General features: G+C 46.2%; 1 long non-coding RNA gene across 1 annotated transcript; it reads left to right on the top strand.

The window, feature by feature from the left end:
- Window positions 1–7339: 7339 nt before the first annotated feature.
- On the top strand, window positions 7340–8952 carry LOC124700781. Its single transcript, XR_007001833.1, has 3 exons — window positions 7340–7399; window positions 7541–7625; window positions 8761–8952. It is a non-coding gene; the product is annotated as an uncharacterized LOC124700781 (long non-coding RNA).
- Window positions 8953–20680: the final 11728 nt, after the last annotated feature.

The raw sequence follows: 20680 nt of genomic DNA, 5'->3' as shown, positions 1-20680 counted from the left end.
TTCTGACGGAGAGTATAGAAAAGACATGGCCTCTCTCCATTAACTTGTATAATCAAACCTTTCAAACCATAAATATAGCTATGCTTAATTTACTACAGAATGACTTCTTCTTTGACGAAAGGACGCTGCAGTTCATACCAAGTTGACGAAAGGACGCTGCAGTTCATTAACTTAGCAAAATTTTATCGCACAAGAGCTAGTGCAAAAAAAAATTTTGGAGTGTGCCCACCCTCCAATTTTTTCCTGCGTCCGCCACTGCTCCAGCGCCTGCACAGCAGAAACACACATTAAACTTGGAGCTTCTAGACCAAATGATTTGCAGAGTAGCATCTTTTACACTTCAATTTGCAGCAATGAGCATACATCACGTTGCTACTTATCTCACCTTTCTGTGACGGCTTTCTTGCCGACAGAAGCACGTTGGGCAGGAGGCCGGCGGTAGATGCTCCGGAACGTCGGCAAGAAGACCTCCAGCAGCAGCTCCTGCAACTCAACCAAATCACATCAGGGCATCCCCACATCAACTCAAACCACATACGCCAAATTGAATCCAACCACAAAACGGCGAGCTCACCTTGCAGACACGTGCGCTACTCTTTGTGGCCTTGGTCGGTGCAGGCAAGGAAGACACCTTGCCACGCCCCTCCTCCCAGGACCGAGGCTGAAAAGAGCTCCCTTCGACAGCCTTGCAGAGGCCCCTAGGGGTGTACCGCCGCCGCCACCGGAACTGGAACGAAGCAGCTGCAGCCACCAAGAGCCACACAGCGCCTAGCCTGTAACAACCTCCCCTGCCTGCACATATACAGCAGTAAACTTCAGCAAATTTGTACAGCTCAACGCAAACAAGCCCTGCTGATGTACAAGACCGCAGATACATATAAACACCACACGGCGAACGCGGAAGAAACCGACAATTTATGCCAGCCTAATTGCTCACCACTGAACATTTCAAATAGTCATACATATGAACCACAAAATGGGTAGCCTAAACCGCATTTCAATTATCAGACAAGGTGCTAATTAACCTACCGTTGCATGGCCAAGCAATACTATGACACCGGAAACAAGCAGCAACTAAACTAGCAAAACTGCAGTACAATGAACATTACATTTCACAATGCCAGAATGATTACTGAGCAGATTTTACTCGCTACCACATATAATTGCAATCACATAAACTGCAATCTCAATAGTGAGACACTCACAGGCAGATCAACAAGTACAAATCTAAATCAATTAAAACTAACTACTAGTAACTAGGAACCGTGAACAGACCGGCCCAAATGGCGTATAAACAGAGGAAAGGGATTAGGGCAAGACGCATACCCGACTTCATGTAGCGCGCTCCATCCTGCCGGGGCCGTGGAGCTCCGGGTGTCGTAGTCCTCATCCTCGCCGAGATCCGAGTACCTGTGCACCCAAAAAACGAAGAGGGATTGGGTCAAAGTTGGGATTTTTCGGGGGAAGGGACGCCAGAAACCTAGCCAGGAGGAGGAGGACGAGTACCTTGGTCGGGGTCTCCATGGCGGGAGCGGCCTTGTCCCCGGCGACCACGTCGGAGGAGACGGACAGGGCGGAACCCAGTCGTCGCCCGCTATCTCCCGTGTTGGTCGGCTGGCCCCTGCTTCGGCTAGCGAAGGCGGAAGAAGATGGATGGCGACGAGCCGCGCGTGGCGGACGAAGCCCCTCCGCCGCCGGCGCTTCATGGTGGCCGGCAACCCGTCGCCCTCGTGCTGCACCGCACCCAACACCATCGGCCACGCGCGCGACGCGGACGGGCGAGCTCGACGGAGCGGCGCGCACCAGCCTATCGGTGCATGACAGCTCCGGCGAGCAAGCCAGCCGCGCCGCCATGGTTGGGTGCGGGCGCCGCCGCCTCTCTCGAGTCTCGCGTGTAGGAGACAGAAGGGGGAGGGAGGAGGGGAAATGCGGCTAGGGTTGTGCCTCCACCATCGAATGGCTAGGAGGAGAACTGGCCTCTGGGCCAATATTTCTGTCTCCTGCGTTTTGGGCTGAGAAGCCAGCTCTCCCCAAATCAAAAAAAATATGTTTGGCGCCCAGTCTGAAATTTTGGTGTCGCGCGCATGCATTCGTATATACTACAGTACATACCAGCTGTTTAGATGCACATGATCATCAGTCAGCTCGAGAGTGTGTGTGTTTCAAAAAGGACACATCACATACGTGCCATAGATGCATGGAAAAATTGTCCATGCCACACATACACGTCAAGGTGGGTTCGAGCCGCTTCACACTGCGTCAATCAAGCCTCGGGTTGTGCAGTATACTTTATCACGAGATCGCCAAAGAGCTAGAACTCAATGTTGATGATCAACCTAGCTAGCTAGAACGTCCGGGGAAGCGTAGTCGTTGAGCCACACGCTAGACCATGTTGTTGCCTACATACATGCATCCATGTGAAACCTAGATCATCAAAAAAGGGAAAAAGAGAAGTCGTGAGAAAAGGCTTAGTTGATTGTGCGGGGATCGATTGCATGTGGACTTATTTGTAGGTAATTAAGGGAAGTTTCACCATGGAGCTTCGTTCGGACCATGGGCATGATAATTACCCCATTTACTTAATCACAGGTGGTGCCATATGGTATGTCGAATCCAGTTTATCACGCCATCGACAACCATGACCATAACCCTAGTGCATCAAGAAAATGCTCATCAAAAACTAACACGCCGCAACTAGCCTGATATGTCGAGCATTTTTAGCCACACTCGACAAACACAAGGTCTCACAAACATGTACCTATGCCAAGCGTAGTTCTCGAAAAAAGACGATGCTCGATAATCGATGGCCACCATGCGTTACCAACATGCGTGGTTAAAGAAAGATGGCATGTGTAGTAGTGACAATCGATAAACACTAACGGCGCATGTATGCCAAGTGTAGTATCACATGGCACGCGGCATACACACTACTAGAAAACAGCTTATCATTGGCGCACCAGTTTTTTCCATCAGTGGTGCGCCACACTACTATCACGCCACTGCTAACAATTATTACTGGCTCACTTAGTGCGCCACTAGTAAGCTAGATAGCAGTGGCGCACTGATACACCTATAGGGTGCGCCACTATGCACCTATACGGTGCGCCATTGCTTGTGAGCGAATCAAAAAAGGCCACACGGGGCCTATTGTATGGGATCTATTGTGGCGAATTGACCAGGATTGCCAAACAATAAATATGAGACCAGGTCATCATGTAATAACATTACAATAATTATATTAATTATTACAGAGTAATTATATTAATTATTACAGAGTAGTCAAAAAAATTACAACAATATTTACAAAAACACTCTGTAAACAAAAAACGAAAAAGCAATCAAGTCCGCCAGCGTCGCTGCCAGTGCCGTCTGCCCGCTGGCCGCCGTGCTCCTCGCCATGCTGCCCGGCCGTTGTGCTCCTCGCCGTGTTGCCCAGTGTCCACAGATCTCCACAGATGTGCCGGCGGCGCGACGTGGAAGAGAAAGGGATAAGAAACCCTAGTGCGATGTGGAAGAGAAAGGGGAGAAGTGAAATGGTGTGGCCGGGAGGAGTAGTTGGGTGGCGGCGGCATGGGGCCGCCGGTGGCGTCGGCGGCGGAGGAGGAGAGGTAGAGCGGGACGGGCACGGGCACGGGCACGGAGGAGTTGGCAGAGTGGGCGGCGCCCGAGATGCCGTGGCGGAAGGAGGAGGAGGAGGAGTATGCTGCGGCGGCGGGGTTGGCATAGCAGAAGGAGTGGTCGAGCGCGTCGTCGAGGCAGGGCTCCGCGTCGACGGACGTCGGCGCCGGGCGCGAGCACGCACACGCGGTGAGCAGCCGTGACGCGCCGCTGCCCATGGCATCCGACGCGCGCGGTCAGACTCTGGGTGGAGCAGTGAGCGCTAGCCTAGCCAGGAGGAGCATGCGTTGTTCACTAGCAATAGTACTTGGCACTGGCCGGTGATACGAGATCTCGCGGTAGCGGGATCTCGGCGAGGCGGCGACGGGGAATCTAGCGAAGGCGCGGGATCCGGCGGCGGTGGGGAGGCGGCGGGGGAGATTGGGGGCGAGATTGGGGGTGGCCGGAGGGCGAGAGGGGATTGAGGGGGAGAGCGTTGCGACGTGCACGGTGGGTGGGTGCGTGCGGTGTGCACTCTTGTCAGTGATGTGCGGTGTGGTGGTGGCCTGGTGGGTGGGTGCGGTTGATTGGTGGTGGGTGCGTGCGGTCTGGTGGTGGGGACACATGCGCGGTGGATCCATCATCCATGTGTGGTGGCCGGTGGCTCACCAACATCTAGTGCGTCATTGACGTCTGCAGCATAGTGGCTTACCTATATTTGGTGCGCCACTACTAACTTTAGATCAATCTATAACCTAGTTCCACAACTTGTGGAACTAGGTTATAGATTGATCTAAAGTTAGTGGTGCACCTGTGTAGCAATCTTACGGCTAGGCCTTTTCCTAGTAGTGACACCTTTTTTATTATCTTTTATAATTTAAAAGAATTTTTTCTTGCACTTGTTTGTTTTCCGTCTTTATTTTCCCGCAATTTATCCTTCGTTTCCTCTCATGTACAAATCTCCAACTTTGAGGCCAGGGGAAAACATGGGCTCAATTTCGGTTTTCCGTGTCATATGACCTAGCCTAACACAAACAATGATAAAATTCCTCCCTACTTCCATCTGGTCTTATATGTATATAAGGGCGTTGTGAGGTGTAAAAAGCCAATACACAACTCTCAAGTGGGAGCCGCTTCACATGTAGGACTATCTTGTAGAAAGGTTCTAGACTTATAGTGTGAATCTCTCTCACTTTGAGGTCACTTGAGAAAATTAAAATGGGGTACCCCTTTTGAAGTAGGTCTAGGAGGTAGACGATACGAAGTCCACCAATTAGGGTTTCACGTGTGAAACCAAGTGATGAGGTGTATGGATCTCTCTCCCACTTGCATGTGATCCTAAAATATGTATATAAGGGTGTTGTGGGGCGAAAATAGTCAATACATAACAATAAGTTGGCAACTAGTTCATAGACATGACTGTCACACATGAAGGTTATGGCCTTATAGTGTGAATTCTCAACTTTGAGACCGCCATAAGGAATCTTGTTAAAACTTGGTCTCAATTATGGTTTTCCATGTTTCTTTGACTTACTCTTGCACAAACAAAGAGAAAACTCATTGTATAACCCCTTTTGAGTTTTGAAGTAGGTCTATTGGTAGATGACACGGGGCCCACGGATCGGGTTTTCGCCAATAACCACACGAGGATGTGCAACTCCCCTTTGCATGTGGTGTCAATATATGTTTATAAAGGTGATGTGAGGTGTAAATAACCATTTCGGTTATGGACGCAACTAGTTTTAGGTTTTTAAAAATGTCTATGTTTTTATATTTGTAGAAATGTTGGCCTATGAATCTACTATTTCTCTGAAATGTGTTATATTTTGAAAATTAATTTTTTTAGTATAGGGGCCACGACTGGGAGCCACCCGGCCCCTATTTTTGTTTTTACCGTCGGCGCCCCCCATATGGGCCCTAAAACTACTGCGCCGGAGCCTATATGGGGGGATGAGTGGAGATGCTCTAATGTGTACTAAACTCTAGCATTGAGCTACTAGTTACTCTTCATGTGTTTTCAAAGAACTTTATACGTTGCTGTTGAAACGTGTTGTAACCCAGCAGGTAGCTACTAGCTAGTCTAGCGGGTTTGACATGGGGAATGAATCCCGTGCGGCGTGCGGCGCGGGACAACATCTTGCGAAACCCACAACCGATTTTTATCTCAAAATCGGGCGACCGACGCCAAGCACGGCTGTCTCGTTGATGATGGTGCTTCTTTGGTTCTGTCAATGGTAGAGGCTCGGCGTCTCTCCAACATACTATATCTTAGCGGCATTGGTGATTGGCGACAACCAACTTCAGCTGTTGCAAGAAACACTAGGGATATTTTTCGAAGGTGTCTTGCTTCGTGTACATGACATGACCTAGTATTAATTCTACAATATACACAAGTGAGAGTATGTGCAGTGGCTTACTACGGTGAAAACAAAACGCACGGATGCATGCATATATGGAGTCCAGTCGTGCCTGTGTAGTCTATATACACACGCTTTGTTTAAACCTAAGTAAAGACGGCGCCACCAAAACGAGATTTCAGAAGACGAGATTAATTAATTGTGATTAAGCCAATCAAGGAATTAAACGGCGAACGCCTCGGTTCGCTGGATCGTCAATTAATCCCACCTCCCGCACATCACCACATCACCCAACCCATCCATGCCCTGCTTTCCATTCCCGCCGCCCCTGGCCTCTGCCTCCACCTCCACCGAACGCGACCCCTCCCTGTCCAAATCGAACGCTCCCTCCGGCCACATCCCTTCCGGCGCCGCCCGTTTTCCCCCAGCCTTCCTCACCTCCGTTGTCCCCTTGCTCCCTCAGACATTGCTCACCCCTCTGTCCCCTGCACAAGAACGGCCGCCGCCGCCCGAGACTCACGGATGAGAGAGGCTCCAACCCCAGGAACCACGGCATAGCGGCGGCTTGTTCGCCGGCACGCGCATGCACCGGTAGGACGGTGCGCGGCGCTCCGTCGAACCCGATGGCCGCGTCGCGCGTTGCCGACGGGGGGGTGCTGCATGTCGCTGAGATGGCGCCGGCCATCCGGACGCGGCGGCGCATCTTCGCCGTTCTGCCCTCCGTCACCGGCCTCGACCGGGGCGAGGCCATCGCTGGGCCCTGCTCCAGGACGTCGCCTTCAAGGCATGGTAACCAAACCCTAAACCCAATACTCTTCTCCTAATTCAGCATGCATGGCTGAAAAATCGTTTCTTCTTTCGCAGTGGGAGAAGGAGCGGAGGCGTTGTAATATTCGAAACCAAGGCATTCTAAAGCCGGTATCATGTCATTTTTCTGGAACAGCGATTGTAGGGTCCTTAGCAGCTCAAATGTCACGTTTGTTTGCAGTTTAGCATGTAACCCGCTATGACACTATCATTCCAAAATAGTGAAGATACCGTACAGTGCAAAGACTTGATTTTGCATTTGATTGGCATTAATTAAAATTCTTATAGGCTATCATGAAGACATGCATAAGCCACACTGGGCCTGCTCTTCAACACAAATTTCTATTTCTTATACTCAAGTAACATTTTATAATTGTGTAGGCAATACCAATATAGGAACCAAACCTAATTGGTTGTATGGGCCGTCACTCTTAAAGTCATGCTAACTGTTTCTGTTAGTCTCATATTTACCGGCTTGTCTGTATAAAGTAGTTCTTCCGGAGGATGACTGTGTTCTTTACTCTTTGGTTAATTATTGGTGATTCTTTTCTGTTTTATAGGTGTGGCCACTGCAAGAACCAGAATATGAGCAGCTCGCTACAAGTTTTAAGAAAGCTAAATCAGTCTTGATTGCCAAGGTAACTCTCGTGCTTTTGGAAATATTTGATACATTAACACTAACATCAGATTCCTCAAACAATTGTGTAACATACTGTTATCAGCCTCTTAATTGCATATTGTTTTTTTATGGTCAGTTTACTAAGTTTCCCTCTATCCAGGTTGACTGTGATGAGCACAAGAGTGTGTGTGTGTGCAGGAAGTACAGAGTTTCTGTCTATCCAACAATCCAATGGTTTCCCAAAGGTTCCTAAGAAGTGAGAATACATATTTTGTTGTTGATTAATGACCATGAACTCTTGTTGTAAAATAAAATCTATAAACTTAATGTTGAACTCATTGTTTATGTATGAATTTCAACGCACCGCTGAGCGTTGAAACCCTTACAGAATATGTTAACTCTGAAGTAGGTAAAATCAAACTTGTGTTTTAACACATTTTTCAACCATGCTGTCTTGGTGGGTAACAGGTCAGTTGGGCTCTTTATGACAATGTAACAGATCATGTAGAACATTTAAGCTTTCACCACATGGAACACTACATTGATAGCTATAAGCAGCACACTGAAGTATGAAATTACACAACTAGCTTTGTAGCAGTGTGGAGTTACTTCTGATGAGTCTTTGGTCCTTATCACTTACATATGCAGATGTGCTGTTGGTACCATTCATCTGTGGTTATTACCACAAAAAATGCTGGAAAGGTTTATGTAGCAATCTGTTGATGACATCGTAATTTCTTTTGGGACACAATAATTTTCTCATTTGGGTTCTATGGCCTATTTCTCTTTGCTTTTTATCTGGTAAAATGAGTATTTTTTGTTACGAATAGAAACTGTATAGGAATCTGAATTTCAATTTAGTGGTAGTACTGGCCCAACAGTAGTAATAGCCACGTGTACCTTCTTAGTGCTTTACTAGAAGCTGGACAAATAAGAAAATTACATTTGAATTCCTTTTATTCATGCTAACTACTAGTTAAGCATTCACTGTTTTGCGCTCAAATTGGTATATGCTACTTCGGATTGTTTCTTTTAAGCCTGATGGGACCATCTAATACGTGATTTGCAAATTTTATTCAAAGATTTGATAACTTTGTATGGTAGTGATGAGCGAACTCTACTCGCCTACCTTCGTCGGTGTAGTGTGCAGACTACTAATCTGGGATACCGACCTAAGAAAGTGTGCTGATAGCAAACACAATATGGAGCCGTAAAATTTGTTTCATCCACTGCCTGTGATGGTGTCTTGCGTCATTAACTTAAATGTCCAATGGATGAAGAATTTTTATTGACAATGCTAGTAGCCTTTCTGCTACCTTGTTTTTTATTTGGCTTGTAAGAAATTCATACTAAGTAAATTGGCTATGTTCCTGTGAACAGGGATGTAGAAGGATGCCATTGCTCCTTGAGGACCCCACTTCAGAGTCTTGAAGGTTCAAGTTGGTGTGGCGTCCTTCACCGCCACAAAGTTCCAGCCGGCGGTGACAACGCGCCCTCTTTCCCTGCATCGTCTACCATGAGGTTGTATCAGCGGGCCCACACATCACCTCGGCTCTGTCCTGGCGTTCTTCCGCCACAACCTGTGAGCCACCTCTGAGTCCTTCGTTGCTTTTTATTCATCATGTGATCATCAAGCGTTTAGTTATTACATATGTATGTTTTACATAGCTTGGGGAACCTTATATGATGCATCTCATACCATCAGTATGAGATGATCAGAAAGTGAGTAGTTTTTAACTTTCTGTTAATGTAAATTTTAGTGTGAAAGTGATTAACTATGGTTGTTTTGGAGCACATTTCTGCTAGCAAATTGGACACTAAAGTAAGCTGTGCTTGGCTGCTTGCTAAACATATTTGGATGGTGTCGAGTGCTGCTATATTGGTTGGTGTTGACTGTTGAGTTGCTGCAAGAAAAATTGTGGTAAATGTGTCAAGTTATCCTCCTTGTTTATTGCAATGTAAGCATTTTAGTTCATGTTACAAATGGAAGTCTCTCCGTAATAGGCTAAGCATCCTGAGGTTGAATTGTTTTAACTTCTCCTCTACTCATTTTCATTTTTAAAACTTGGCCAACATATTACACCAAAACGTAAGATCATGATTTGTTAGCACTGTGCAACCAACGGTAATACTATGGTACCTGACAGTACCCTATTATAATTGAACTACTGATGCCAAGAATGTGTCATTCTTGCCATGCTAGATCATACCCTAGCACAAATTTGGCAATAGATAGACAAAATGCGTCTATGATAAGATGTTGGTTTAGGTTCATGTTTGATGTTGCCATTAGATTTGCTTCTAGAGTTGCATTTAGTAGAGCTGATAAATGCTTCAAGATTTACCATTTTCGAATTTGAAGTGCTACTGCTTAGGCTATGGGAGGGTTGTTCTTCAGCTGGATTGTTTCTGGCATTTGTGATGGACGAAAATTAGAGCTTATGTCTTTCTATCCTTATATCTTTTTTGCTCTTTTGCAGTGAAGCTTTGCTCTAGGAGTTGTTTCTTTTGTGTCTAGTTGGTTTCTTTTGTGGCCGGGCTGCTGGGAGTCCTTTAAGCTATTTGGTTTATGCTTCCTGATGTTAAGGTGGGAATGTCCAGCTTTTTGGATTAAAAACATAATGTTTTCCAAATTGGTCTTCCTCCTTTTTCTAAATATTATCAGATGATAAGATAATGTCTATTGTACACACTTTTAGGTGGTTATCCTCTTTGGGTTTATTTATGTGTTAGGGCATTTCATCAGATGATAAGCTTATGTCTATTGTACTCCGGCTCCCATGTGTTATGTGATACCACAGACATCTAGCCGTGGTTATTATGTGCTTCGGCATATGCGAACATGAAGTAGCTCCTTTGGTTTGCTTTGTTTAATATCAACCGAAATTTTATCTTGAATAGCCATCTTACCTCTTACACATCATTGCATTCTTTTGTTTGCGTTACAGATGCTGAATTAGCTCCATTGAAGCCCTAACCGAGCTAAGCAGGTCACACTTGTCTATCTGCTATTTTTTGATACTGCTATTGTGTTGTTTTCATTTGGTTTTTGTCATCTACATTCAGTCGGCGGTGTGCAATTAGATGGAATCCAGAACATTTGATACGAATGGTAATGCTGGCATTAATAAATTGTTCAATTTTGTATCCGTAGCTGGTATTGATTTTGAATAATAATTGATAGCCTCAACACTAAATAACTGATAGTGGATATAGTTCTGCACGTGACAAAAATATATTGATCTTGCATCTTTTATTTTTGGGTGTTGTTTCATTTAGTACAGCAGCCATACTATAATATTCAAGGGAGGGTAACACACACATTGACACATACCTACGTGCATGGTGTCCTTTCCTATTTGTTTAAATTTGTTGTCAATGATTATATGCATGCAGATAGTGTTGCACAGAGGAATCACCACACAATGGTTACAAAGAATCACCTAAGTACTGCCTTGTAAATTAGGATTGTTGCTTATATATTATTCGTGCATTCATTTATTCCCCTTATTGTGTGTAGTTGCTGCAGCTGATGGAGTACAGATGTCAAGTAGCTCGGCATGGTCTTGTTCACCGGCACCATCAACCCACCAGCAAACGACATGTGGCGGCATCGACAAGCGAGGTCGAGATGGTATTCCGGCTTGGAGATGAGCTGGCTGGTTTGCGCAGTTTCACCGACCTCTCCGCAAAGGCCCATTCTGCGCTTGGCAGCTGGCCGCCGCCGTTGAAGGTTCTGATGGAGGCTGGTGATATTGCGTCAGCGACTTGCTATGACTTCGTTATTTGACAAGGGAGTTATCTGAAATACTATCCTTATGGAGCAAACCAGTGGCATTTTTTTTCTATATTTGCCACTAACTTGCTATGGTGTTCAGCTGATTAGACATAAGCAACACTATTTTCGAATGTGACCTCTTAGGAGGCTTGTAAATCTGAAATCTACCTTTCCAATGAAATGAAACGCAGTAGACATTTCTCGAAAATAAGCAGCACTATTTTTATCATTTTAATCCATGATGCAAGTGTAGGTAATTTTCGAATCCTACTCTTCATTGTGACTAGTGTGTGTCAGCCTGATAGTCGTTGCAATTGATTTGACTGTGCATGTAAATGAAAAGAATTTGAAGAAAACATAGAGAAGCTGCTCTACACTGTTTCTTTATATGATGTGTCATTCTTTAATAAATTTGTCATCTTCTGTCATTCATATACGTTGTTTCTTTTCCCTCATGTGAGAAGCAAGCGATTGATGTTTTCAGCTCTAATTATATGTTGCAGTTGATGTTTTCAGCTTTGGTTGTGGTCAGTTTGAATGCTTTGTTTTGTCTAATCTGGTACTTGCCTTAACTGAATTCAAGATCTTTTGACTGTGTATGTTGGCCTGTAGATGTATGGTTGCTGCCCTGTCATGTGGATTTTAAGTCGAAACCATCCTCCTAATTTATATATTCTTGCTAAATCTGATTTTAGAGCTGACATATCATGTTTTGTTCTTGTTGAAGGATATCGAGAAGAGGACTAGATGACCAACATGGGTAGCTTGGAGTTGCAGCCTAATGCATCACTTGGAGGAATCAGTGTGGCCTTCTGCTGCTTCGACTCCATGTTGTGTCTAGGTAGATTCTGATTCCTCTCCGGGTTCTGGCAACTCTTACTTTATTTATGGTGACTATGATAATGATCGGGTCACCTAGTTGTCTAGTTGTGTTACTAAGAATTTGCCATCTAGGCATGTTATTAGAGGGTCGTGGTGCTAGTATTTGAATCCACATGATCATTTCCTGAATATCTCTCATAGATGGCACTCGGATTTTAAACTTATATGACTATTTCCTGAATATTTGTCACTTGTTGGCAAATAACATTAAAGCCTTTTTCCCAAGCCAGTTGGGGTAGGCTAGATATGAAACCCAACAGAAATAAAAGGAAACCAAAACAAATAGGAGAAGGAAAAAAGAGAGTAAACTAAGCTTCCTTCACATGGATCGCTCATCTCCATCAAGTCCTATCAGAGCCAAGACTTTAAGTCCATTTCAATCCGTGAATTATCTTTTTCAGCCTCCGCCCAAGTCAACCTTGGTCGTCCTCTACCCCTTCCAAAGTTGACTTGTTTGTGTTGATCTAGACTTGTAATCTGGGTTACACTGTGAAAGCCAATATTTTATTTTGTGGAATATTTACAAGGTTTTGTATGGTTGATCCAAATGGAGAACTATGTTGCTAGTGATTAATTGCCTATGTTGAATGGGATATTCACTTTGGCTCATAGGAGCATTTGCTCCCATTATGTGAATCTACATTTCGAAGTGTCAAAAAATTCTAAACAAAAATTTTTCATGTACATCTACACATTTTATGTTCGTACACAAGTTTTCAAGAAAAACTATAAAAATTTGTGGCTCCAGTAAAAAAGACAAATTTTGATGCTATAACATGACTACGTATAGGACATTTTTTTGTCTTTTTTGTACATGCCACTTAAAATGTTGTTTCTCCATGAAAACTTGTGCACTAACATAGAATGTCACGACGTAGAACAAAAAAATTATGTCAGAATTTTTTGACATTTTCAAAATTGTTTTTTAATTATTTTGTATAATAGGAGCATTTGCTCCTATGAGCCAAAACGCCACCTCCGATGTTGAATATGGTTACTTCTATTGAATCTAGTTCTAGTACTTCATCATGTGATGAGGCTTAATTGCCTATGTTTAATAATTGCCTAGTTCATTAAAATGGTTCTAGAGTAATTATTTTTTATTAACATTCTAGCATGTGTAAGCTTATTTATTTTTAGCCAGTTCTAGTTCTAGCTTGTGTAGGCTTTATTTATTTATTTATTAATGTTTCAGGTTGCTTTTGAACCTTTGCACTGAATGAATTACTCAGCAGTTGTGTGAAATCACCCTAAGAAAACTAGTATGTTAGTAGTTCCATGATTTGAAACGATTTGTATATTCATGTACAGCGAGATAATTTTGATCATCTTTGTTTTTCATATTTCTAATTGCACATTTTGCTTACTCTGTTAACTACCTTTCGATCAACTTTGTTAATGATCTCGGTACAATTGTATGGTCATGGTCGTGTGTCGTAAAATCAGTTTTGAAGCTTCAGAATTCTTTCTATACGCTCCTTTCAAGTACCATTGCCTGATATTGTCCTACGAGCTTTGACTAATAGTGCCATTAACTCTTCTTTAGGCTGTTGGTTGGTCGGCTGTTCATGACTCATGCTTACTATAGATTGCTTTCCTTAATAGTGTGACTTCTAAGTTATTTCTACTATATCTCGTATGTTGCTGCTATTGTTGACTGAATCTTGTGGGCCTTTGGTAGATCATAGATAGTTCATAGTTCATGAAGTATGTGCCTGTATGTTGTTGTGCACTCTCAGTGGCTTGATGAGAGCGTCAGGTTTGGGGGCAACCCGTCTTCACGATACACTCCATGGTGGCAAGTGTATCCTCTCCTAATATGTTTCTTATTTTGCAACGAGGTAGTTATTCTGACATCAATAGCTGAAGGCGACAGAGGGCTACATTTTGTCCCTGATGGCTAGGTGAGAAAAGGGTCTGCTTCGTAGGAAGAATGGTGGAAGTGATGCTTTTTCATCCTGGCTCGGGTGTGATGTATGTTGTTGTTGGCGCTGAATGATGAATTGCTCTTGTTATTATATATATGGTGTAGATCCCGGTGGTGTTGATGTGGCGAGGTGGTGTTTTTTTCTGGATACTATTCAACAGACATGATTCTTCATGTACCATTAGTCAAGTTTGTTCCTGAGAGAAGAATATAAATTAGTTTATGTCTTGGTTTATGTATATCCAATTCATACAAAGAGGTGATGGATTCCTCTAAGGGATCGTGAACTGGTTGTCGTATTTAGTTTCGGTGTGGTGCCATGTATTATACTGGTTGTATTGAAATGAGATATATTATGGTTGTACTGTTTGCATGACGTACTGATGTGCTCTAATGGATGCAACTTGCACTTACCCAGCTCGTGTATATATTTCTTTCTTGTAACACATGTTACATGAATGTTATGCTAGCTGTGGTTTGTAGCATCTTTACGATGCTCAGTGGTACTGTAGCTTTGTAATTCTTCAAACTTGTGAGTTTAACTTTTACAAGACAAATTGCCATTGAAAAAAGGGTGTGTCTAAGTCTCAGTCGAATTACATCAGTGTGTTTCGATGCGGGTCTAAACAAAGTACAGAAAGCAGTAAACACGAATCTTCAAGCAGAAATAAAATTCCTTTAAAAAAACCTTGCAGATGAACGGAATCGACATGTCCCAATACACAGCCGTAGCGTGCTGACAACAAAGTCCGGTATATGGTAGGATTGTGAACCGTAGAATCATAATTTTGGAATTGTAAAATTTTAGATTCTACTCAGTACATCAATTTGAGTAATAAATAAGTAGAGTTGGCTCACGATTCAGCCACTACGGGAGAAACAGGCGTTGCCGTGCGACCGATCGCACGGCAAAGAGCCTATTTTGCACGGCAAAGGCTTTGCCGTGCGTCGACGCACGGCAACGTCTGCACGGCATTGTCCCCGACGGCAAAGACAACATTGCCGTGCGCCGACCAAACCGCACGGCAAAGGCTCGTTGCCGTCGCGCGCGCTTCGTTGCCGTGCGCTCGAGCGTTTGCCGTGCGCGCGCTCGTTGCCGTGCGCTCGAGTCGTTGCCGTGCGACCCCTCTTTGCCGTGCGCCCAATACTTTGCCGTGCCCATAATTCTTTGCCGTGCGCTTCTCGTGCCGTGCATTGATCTTTGCCGTGCGCCCGCGCCCCTTCCTGCACGGCAAAGCCCCTGCGAGCACGCCTCCGGGAGCTCCCAGGAGCACAGGCTTGCGCCACGTGGCTCCTTTGCCGTGCGTGTGCACACGGCAAAGTGACCAAATGTCCTTTGCCGTGTGCACACACACGGCAAAGGGCCTGATTTTTTCATTTTTTTGCTGTTTTTTGCTTATTCCCTGCAGTTCAAATATTGCATTTCACAAATATAGCATATATATCAATATATGATCACCAAACACATCAACAACACCACAAATACGTCGAGCACACATAGTTCATGCATACAATCCGTTACATAGAGTCCATAGTCCATCCACACAAGTTACATAGAGTCCATAGTGCAATGTTCAATATTACAATCCATTACAAGCATACAATCCGACAAAGCGCACGAAGACCATGCCATCAACCTTGTCCTCCTCCGCTTCCGCCGGCCCTCATCGTCATTGCCTTGTGACATATAATCTATAAGCATGTTGATGGAATGAACATTTGCATTTGCATATTGAACACTTGAACAAGTAGCGGGTTGGGCACAAGAGGACTCACCGCGGTTCATGCTCCGGATGATGTTCATGTTGTTGACGGTGATAGGTGTCCCCGGGGTCCGAGTGGGCGGTGGCGGCATCCACATGGAGTAAGGTGGAGGAGGAAGACTCCCCGGTGGAGTAGACGAGCCGTCGGCTCATCGGCCAGCTCATCCGTGCTGCTGCTGCTGCTGCATCATCTGCTCGCTGCTGTTGCATCTGCTGCATCATCCGTGTCTGCTGCTGCTTGGTACTCCGAGATCTGCCGCTCCATGTTCCGTGCGTGCTCCTGGGCCGCCTGCTCCTTCGCTGCCATCTCCTCCTACGTTGTGTTGCCGCGATGTCATTAACATTTCAATGGAAAGCATGTAAAGGAAATGTAGAGACCCGAGGAAGAACATACCCGTAACCGCTCGACAGACTAGATCCGAAGCCCGTGGCCGGGGCTCTACCTCGGGCTGGCCGCTCTTACGACCACGACGGATCGGCGGAGAGAGGGAACCCTCGCCGGGTCGACGCACCCGTCACCAAACCATAGGCGGCCATGCTTCAAGCCTTCTCCCGCAAGCACCGCGACCTCAGGGTCAAAGTCCTCGGCCTCTGGATTGGCCTCCTCGCCGTACTTCTGCTTGAACTTGGAGACATACGACGTGCACTCGGGTCTCGGATTGCGGGTTAACCCACACGGACCCCGTCTCGGGATCGGGCGTCTTCCTTTGCTTCATCTTCTTTAGCACGGCAAAGACGTTAGGCTTCGCTCCTGTCCTGACTTCCTGCAAAAGAGAACATGTAATTGAGTGAAGTGACACACCCTTGGAGAGTTAACAAATATATAACATGAATTCAAAGAATGAAGGAACCATTAATTTGCTCACCTCCTTCTGCAGGTGAAGAGAGATGGGGATGCTGCCTTGGATATGCGATCCACCTCGCATCTCTGCCCGCTTCTTCTTGCCCTCCTCGTGCTTCTTGAGGTGCGGGGGCATGTCCACCACATGACCATCGCACGAAAGCACCTATCGTCGTTGCCGACGTCATCGAGGAGGGTTCTACATGCACAAGATAAACCCATTATGGTAAAATAAACTACATGGCGATAAAGAAATCAATAACACATAAATGCAAATACCTGCAAGTATCGCCACGGCTGCATGAGCGTGTCGCGAGCGTCCTCCTTACTCATGTGGACGAAGCGGTCGGCGTGCCGATCGCGGACGCATTGAACACGTGCCTCGTAGTGCATGCCGGTCACCCTCTTCCTTGCAAGCTGGTGTAGGACATCATCGCACGCATTCTCCTTGCCCTCGGCCCTCTTGAAGAATTTACGCAACATAGGTAAAACAAGGGGCATTAGTGCAATTATTGTGAACCAAGGAGAGTGTATGAATGGTAAGAAGTCAAAAGTCACGTACCCAGAATTTGGCAACAACCAAATCCGCCGCGGTGCCGCAGCCAAGAGGATCTTCCGCGAGGCTGTAGTGCGCCCACCTCCAAGCTACGTCGCGAGCCACCGGTAGGGAGATTGACTATCCCAGGGAAATAAAATCTAAGTAGGCCCCCAAGGATGTTCGAGTACCCACGTGGCGGTCTCGCGTCGGGTCTTCAAACTGGAACGAGCTGCACCATGAAACGACAACATCAATATGTATGTGATAATAATTTTGATAATGACAAAATTGCGATAACGAAATGCCAAAAAATAACATGTACCTCCTTCCATAGGGCACAAGAACAACGTGCCTGTAGCGCCAGCTCTTCGGCGAGGGGAGCTGTGTTATCCCACGCCGATATGGCTTCCTATCACGTGGCCTCGGCCTCTCCAAAGCTGGAACGTCATCGGTAATCCTCCGGCTCACACCACTCTAGGCTTGGATCGGGATCGAACACTAAGTTCCCCAACCCCTCATCCTCCGAGAGGTCGTCCTCGTCCCCCTCCTCCTCCCGGTCCTCCCCACCCCCTCCCTCCTCCTGGTCCTCCCCACCCACCTCCTCCTCCTGGTCCTCCCCACCCCCGTGGTGCTCCTGGTCCTCCTCCTCGTCATCATCATCGGCCGCGGGAGGGGGCTAGGACTAGGAGTGAGTACCCGCGTCGCATTCTTCCTACGCGGCCGCCCTGTGGGAGCGACAGGAGGGGGGCTAGGAGGGGGGCTAGGTGGGGGCCCCGCCTCGAAGTCCCTACACCTACCAAGTCCTTGAGCTTCTTTTAAGACCGCCACCCCTTTTTTTGGCGGCATGCTTCAATCACCCGCAAACACAAATGAAGAGAGTGGTTTATTAGTACGCAATATTGTAAAGAGATAAATATTAGTGAAAGCAACAGAAATATAAGTAGATGAACATTAATGAAAGCAACAAATAATGCAAAAGGATGAACATTAATTAATTAGTGGAAGCAACAAATAGCTACCATAGAGTTCTCTCAAACATAGCACGGAGTTCTTACAAATAACCTAGCTAGACAATCTCTATTACACGGAGTTATTACAAATAGGCTAGCCTCACAATTACTACTACATAGATCGAGTAGCTCTGTGTCGCCATCCGTGATTGGACCGCGTGTCTCCTCATCGTCATCGGGCTCGGCGAACCAATAATCATCAATGAAACCCGGAGGTGGTCCATCCGCATCGAGGTCAATCCCTGCTTTGAACGCCTCGAGCAAACTCAGGTCTTCCGGGGCACGGACATCCTCGGCTTCATCTTCCGCATTGTCTCCATCCATGCCCGCGTCTTCTTGTTCATCGTCTACGACCATGTCATCGATAGTCGGCAAGCCGATTGTGAAATGGCCGGGGAGCCCTTCTTCCGATAAAACTCGACACTCCTTGCTGAGGGGTCTACGCGGCGGTAATCGTCCTTGTTTGGCGGGGCGGCCTATTGCGTGAAGGCACCGTCATCACAACATCCCATCCATGTAGACGTTTTGTCGGGTTTTCGCACGCGTACGGGAGATAGAATACTTGAAAGGCCTGGGTTGCCAAGATGTACACATCCTCTCCCTTATAAACGGAGTTCCTTTCAACTTCGACCAACCCAATTTCAGGATCCCGTCTCACCCGACGTGGGTCAAACCAATGGCATTTGAAGACGACGGGATTTAGCCCTTTGTGAAACCCGTAATTCAGCTCGTATATACCCTCGACTCTTCCATAGTAATGGAGCCCATCATCACCTTGACATACCACCCCACTATTTATTGTCTTCGCGTTGGGCCGGCTTGTTGTGTATTGATGGGTCCGGAAGCGATACCCGTTCACGTCATAGGAGTTGAACGCTTCTACGGAATGGTCAAAGCCCCTAGCAATTTTTCTTAGCTCGACTTCATCTCTTTGTCGGTTCTTGCCTACAAGTTTAGCACAAGAAGTTTAGAACGAGAAATGACCGATAAATGTAGGAAGTGCTAGCTAATTTGGATAGAATAGTACCAAATTACAAAACCAGCTACTGAAACCGAAACCGCCTCCCTTATCGAAAATTTGCTTGGATTCTTCCGGGGTAGGCTCCCTGTGGGTATTCTTCCAATGTATAGCCTTGAATTTCCTATACCGATGAAAAGAGGAAGAGTTAGCCACGAACATACGAGTGAATGTTTGCGAATAATTAAATGGTTCGCACTTACTCGATGTACGGCTTCACTTCGACCATGGTGTTTAAGACATACGAGTGGATCAAGGTCCGCTCGGGTAGGTCCGTTCTGTACGGCTTCGAGCCACTTGACTTGCCACCAAGCCCCACGAAGATGCTAAGCTTGGGTACTTCTTCATTGTTGGCGGCATTGTAACGGAGGACCGGGTTGTGCTTTGTGGGAATGTTGGGATCATAGTGCTTAGTGGTGAAGTTTGCCACCTCCACGTTCAGGACTGCCTCGGCTATGGATGCTTCGATCTTGCATTTATTGCCAGTCATTTGACGAAGCTTTTGTGTTTCTCTCTCGGGACCAAACTGCCAACGGCCCCAATTCGGGCCCCCCTTTAAGCACTCCTCCGCGAGGTGCAGGATCATGTGTTGCATCGGATTAAAAAACCCCGGAGGAAAGATCTTCTCCGGATCGCAAAGCAACACGGGTGCCTCTTCATCCAGACTTCTCAATCACTTTAGTGTCTAACTCCCTAGCACAAATCTGGCGGAAGAAAAAACTCAACCTCGCTAGCACTCGCCAAGTCTTCTCGGGGACATAGCCTCGAATCATCACCGGCATTATCCGCTCAAGCCATATGTGGTAGTCATGACTCTTCGAGTCCTTGTACTCGCGAGCGTTTCAATGTTCGAGGCCCCTCATCCGGCTTGGCTGCGAACCCATCGGGGAAAAACAAGGAGTCCTTCATCCATTGGAAGACCTCCTTTTTTGGGCCTTTGTGAGGCAGAACGGAGCGTGTGGCTTAGTCCAAGTTTTTTGGCACCATTAGGTGGCTGCATGTTCAACTCCGGCCTATCACACCACCTTTCTTGATCAATTCGAGCCTTTATGTTATCCTTCGTCTTCTCGGTGTCCACAATCGTGCTCCAAATGGCTTCACCGATATTCTTCTCGGTGTGCATTACATCAATGTTATGCGGGAGCTCGAGAAACTCAAAGTAAGGGAGCTTCCATAAGCACGGCTTGTGAGTCCATTGGTGTGTCTCCCCATATCCTAAGAAACCATTCCCATCATGGCTAGGCTGAAGAGCATCTAACTCGGCCTTGATTTCCGTTCCGGTCTTCGGAATTGGCTTCGGGCCACGGACAACACGGCCTTTCTTGAAACTCTTTACATCACTCCTGTATGCATGCCTCCGCTCAAGGAACTGTCGAGCTTCATCAAAGCATGAATACTTGCCTCCCTTGTTTAGCCAGAAGAAAGTCACGGCCTGTCCTGCACCGTGGGCAAGGCCACTTCCCATGTGTACACCACCCGCGGAACAAAGCACGTGCCGGCAGGTCATGCGGGGACGTGTGGTACCACACATACATATCGAAGT

The sequence above is a fragment of the Lolium rigidum genome, chromosome 3 (genome assembly GCF_022539505.1).
Source record: "Lolium rigidum isolate FL_2022 chromosome 3, APGP_CSIRO_Lrig_0.1, whole genome shotgun sequence".
Taxonomy (NCBI): domain Eukaryota; kingdom Viridiplantae; phylum Streptophyta; class Magnoliopsida; order Poales; family Poaceae; genus Lolium; species Lolium rigidum.
This window is presented reverse-complemented; position numbering and strand designations above follow the sequence as displayed.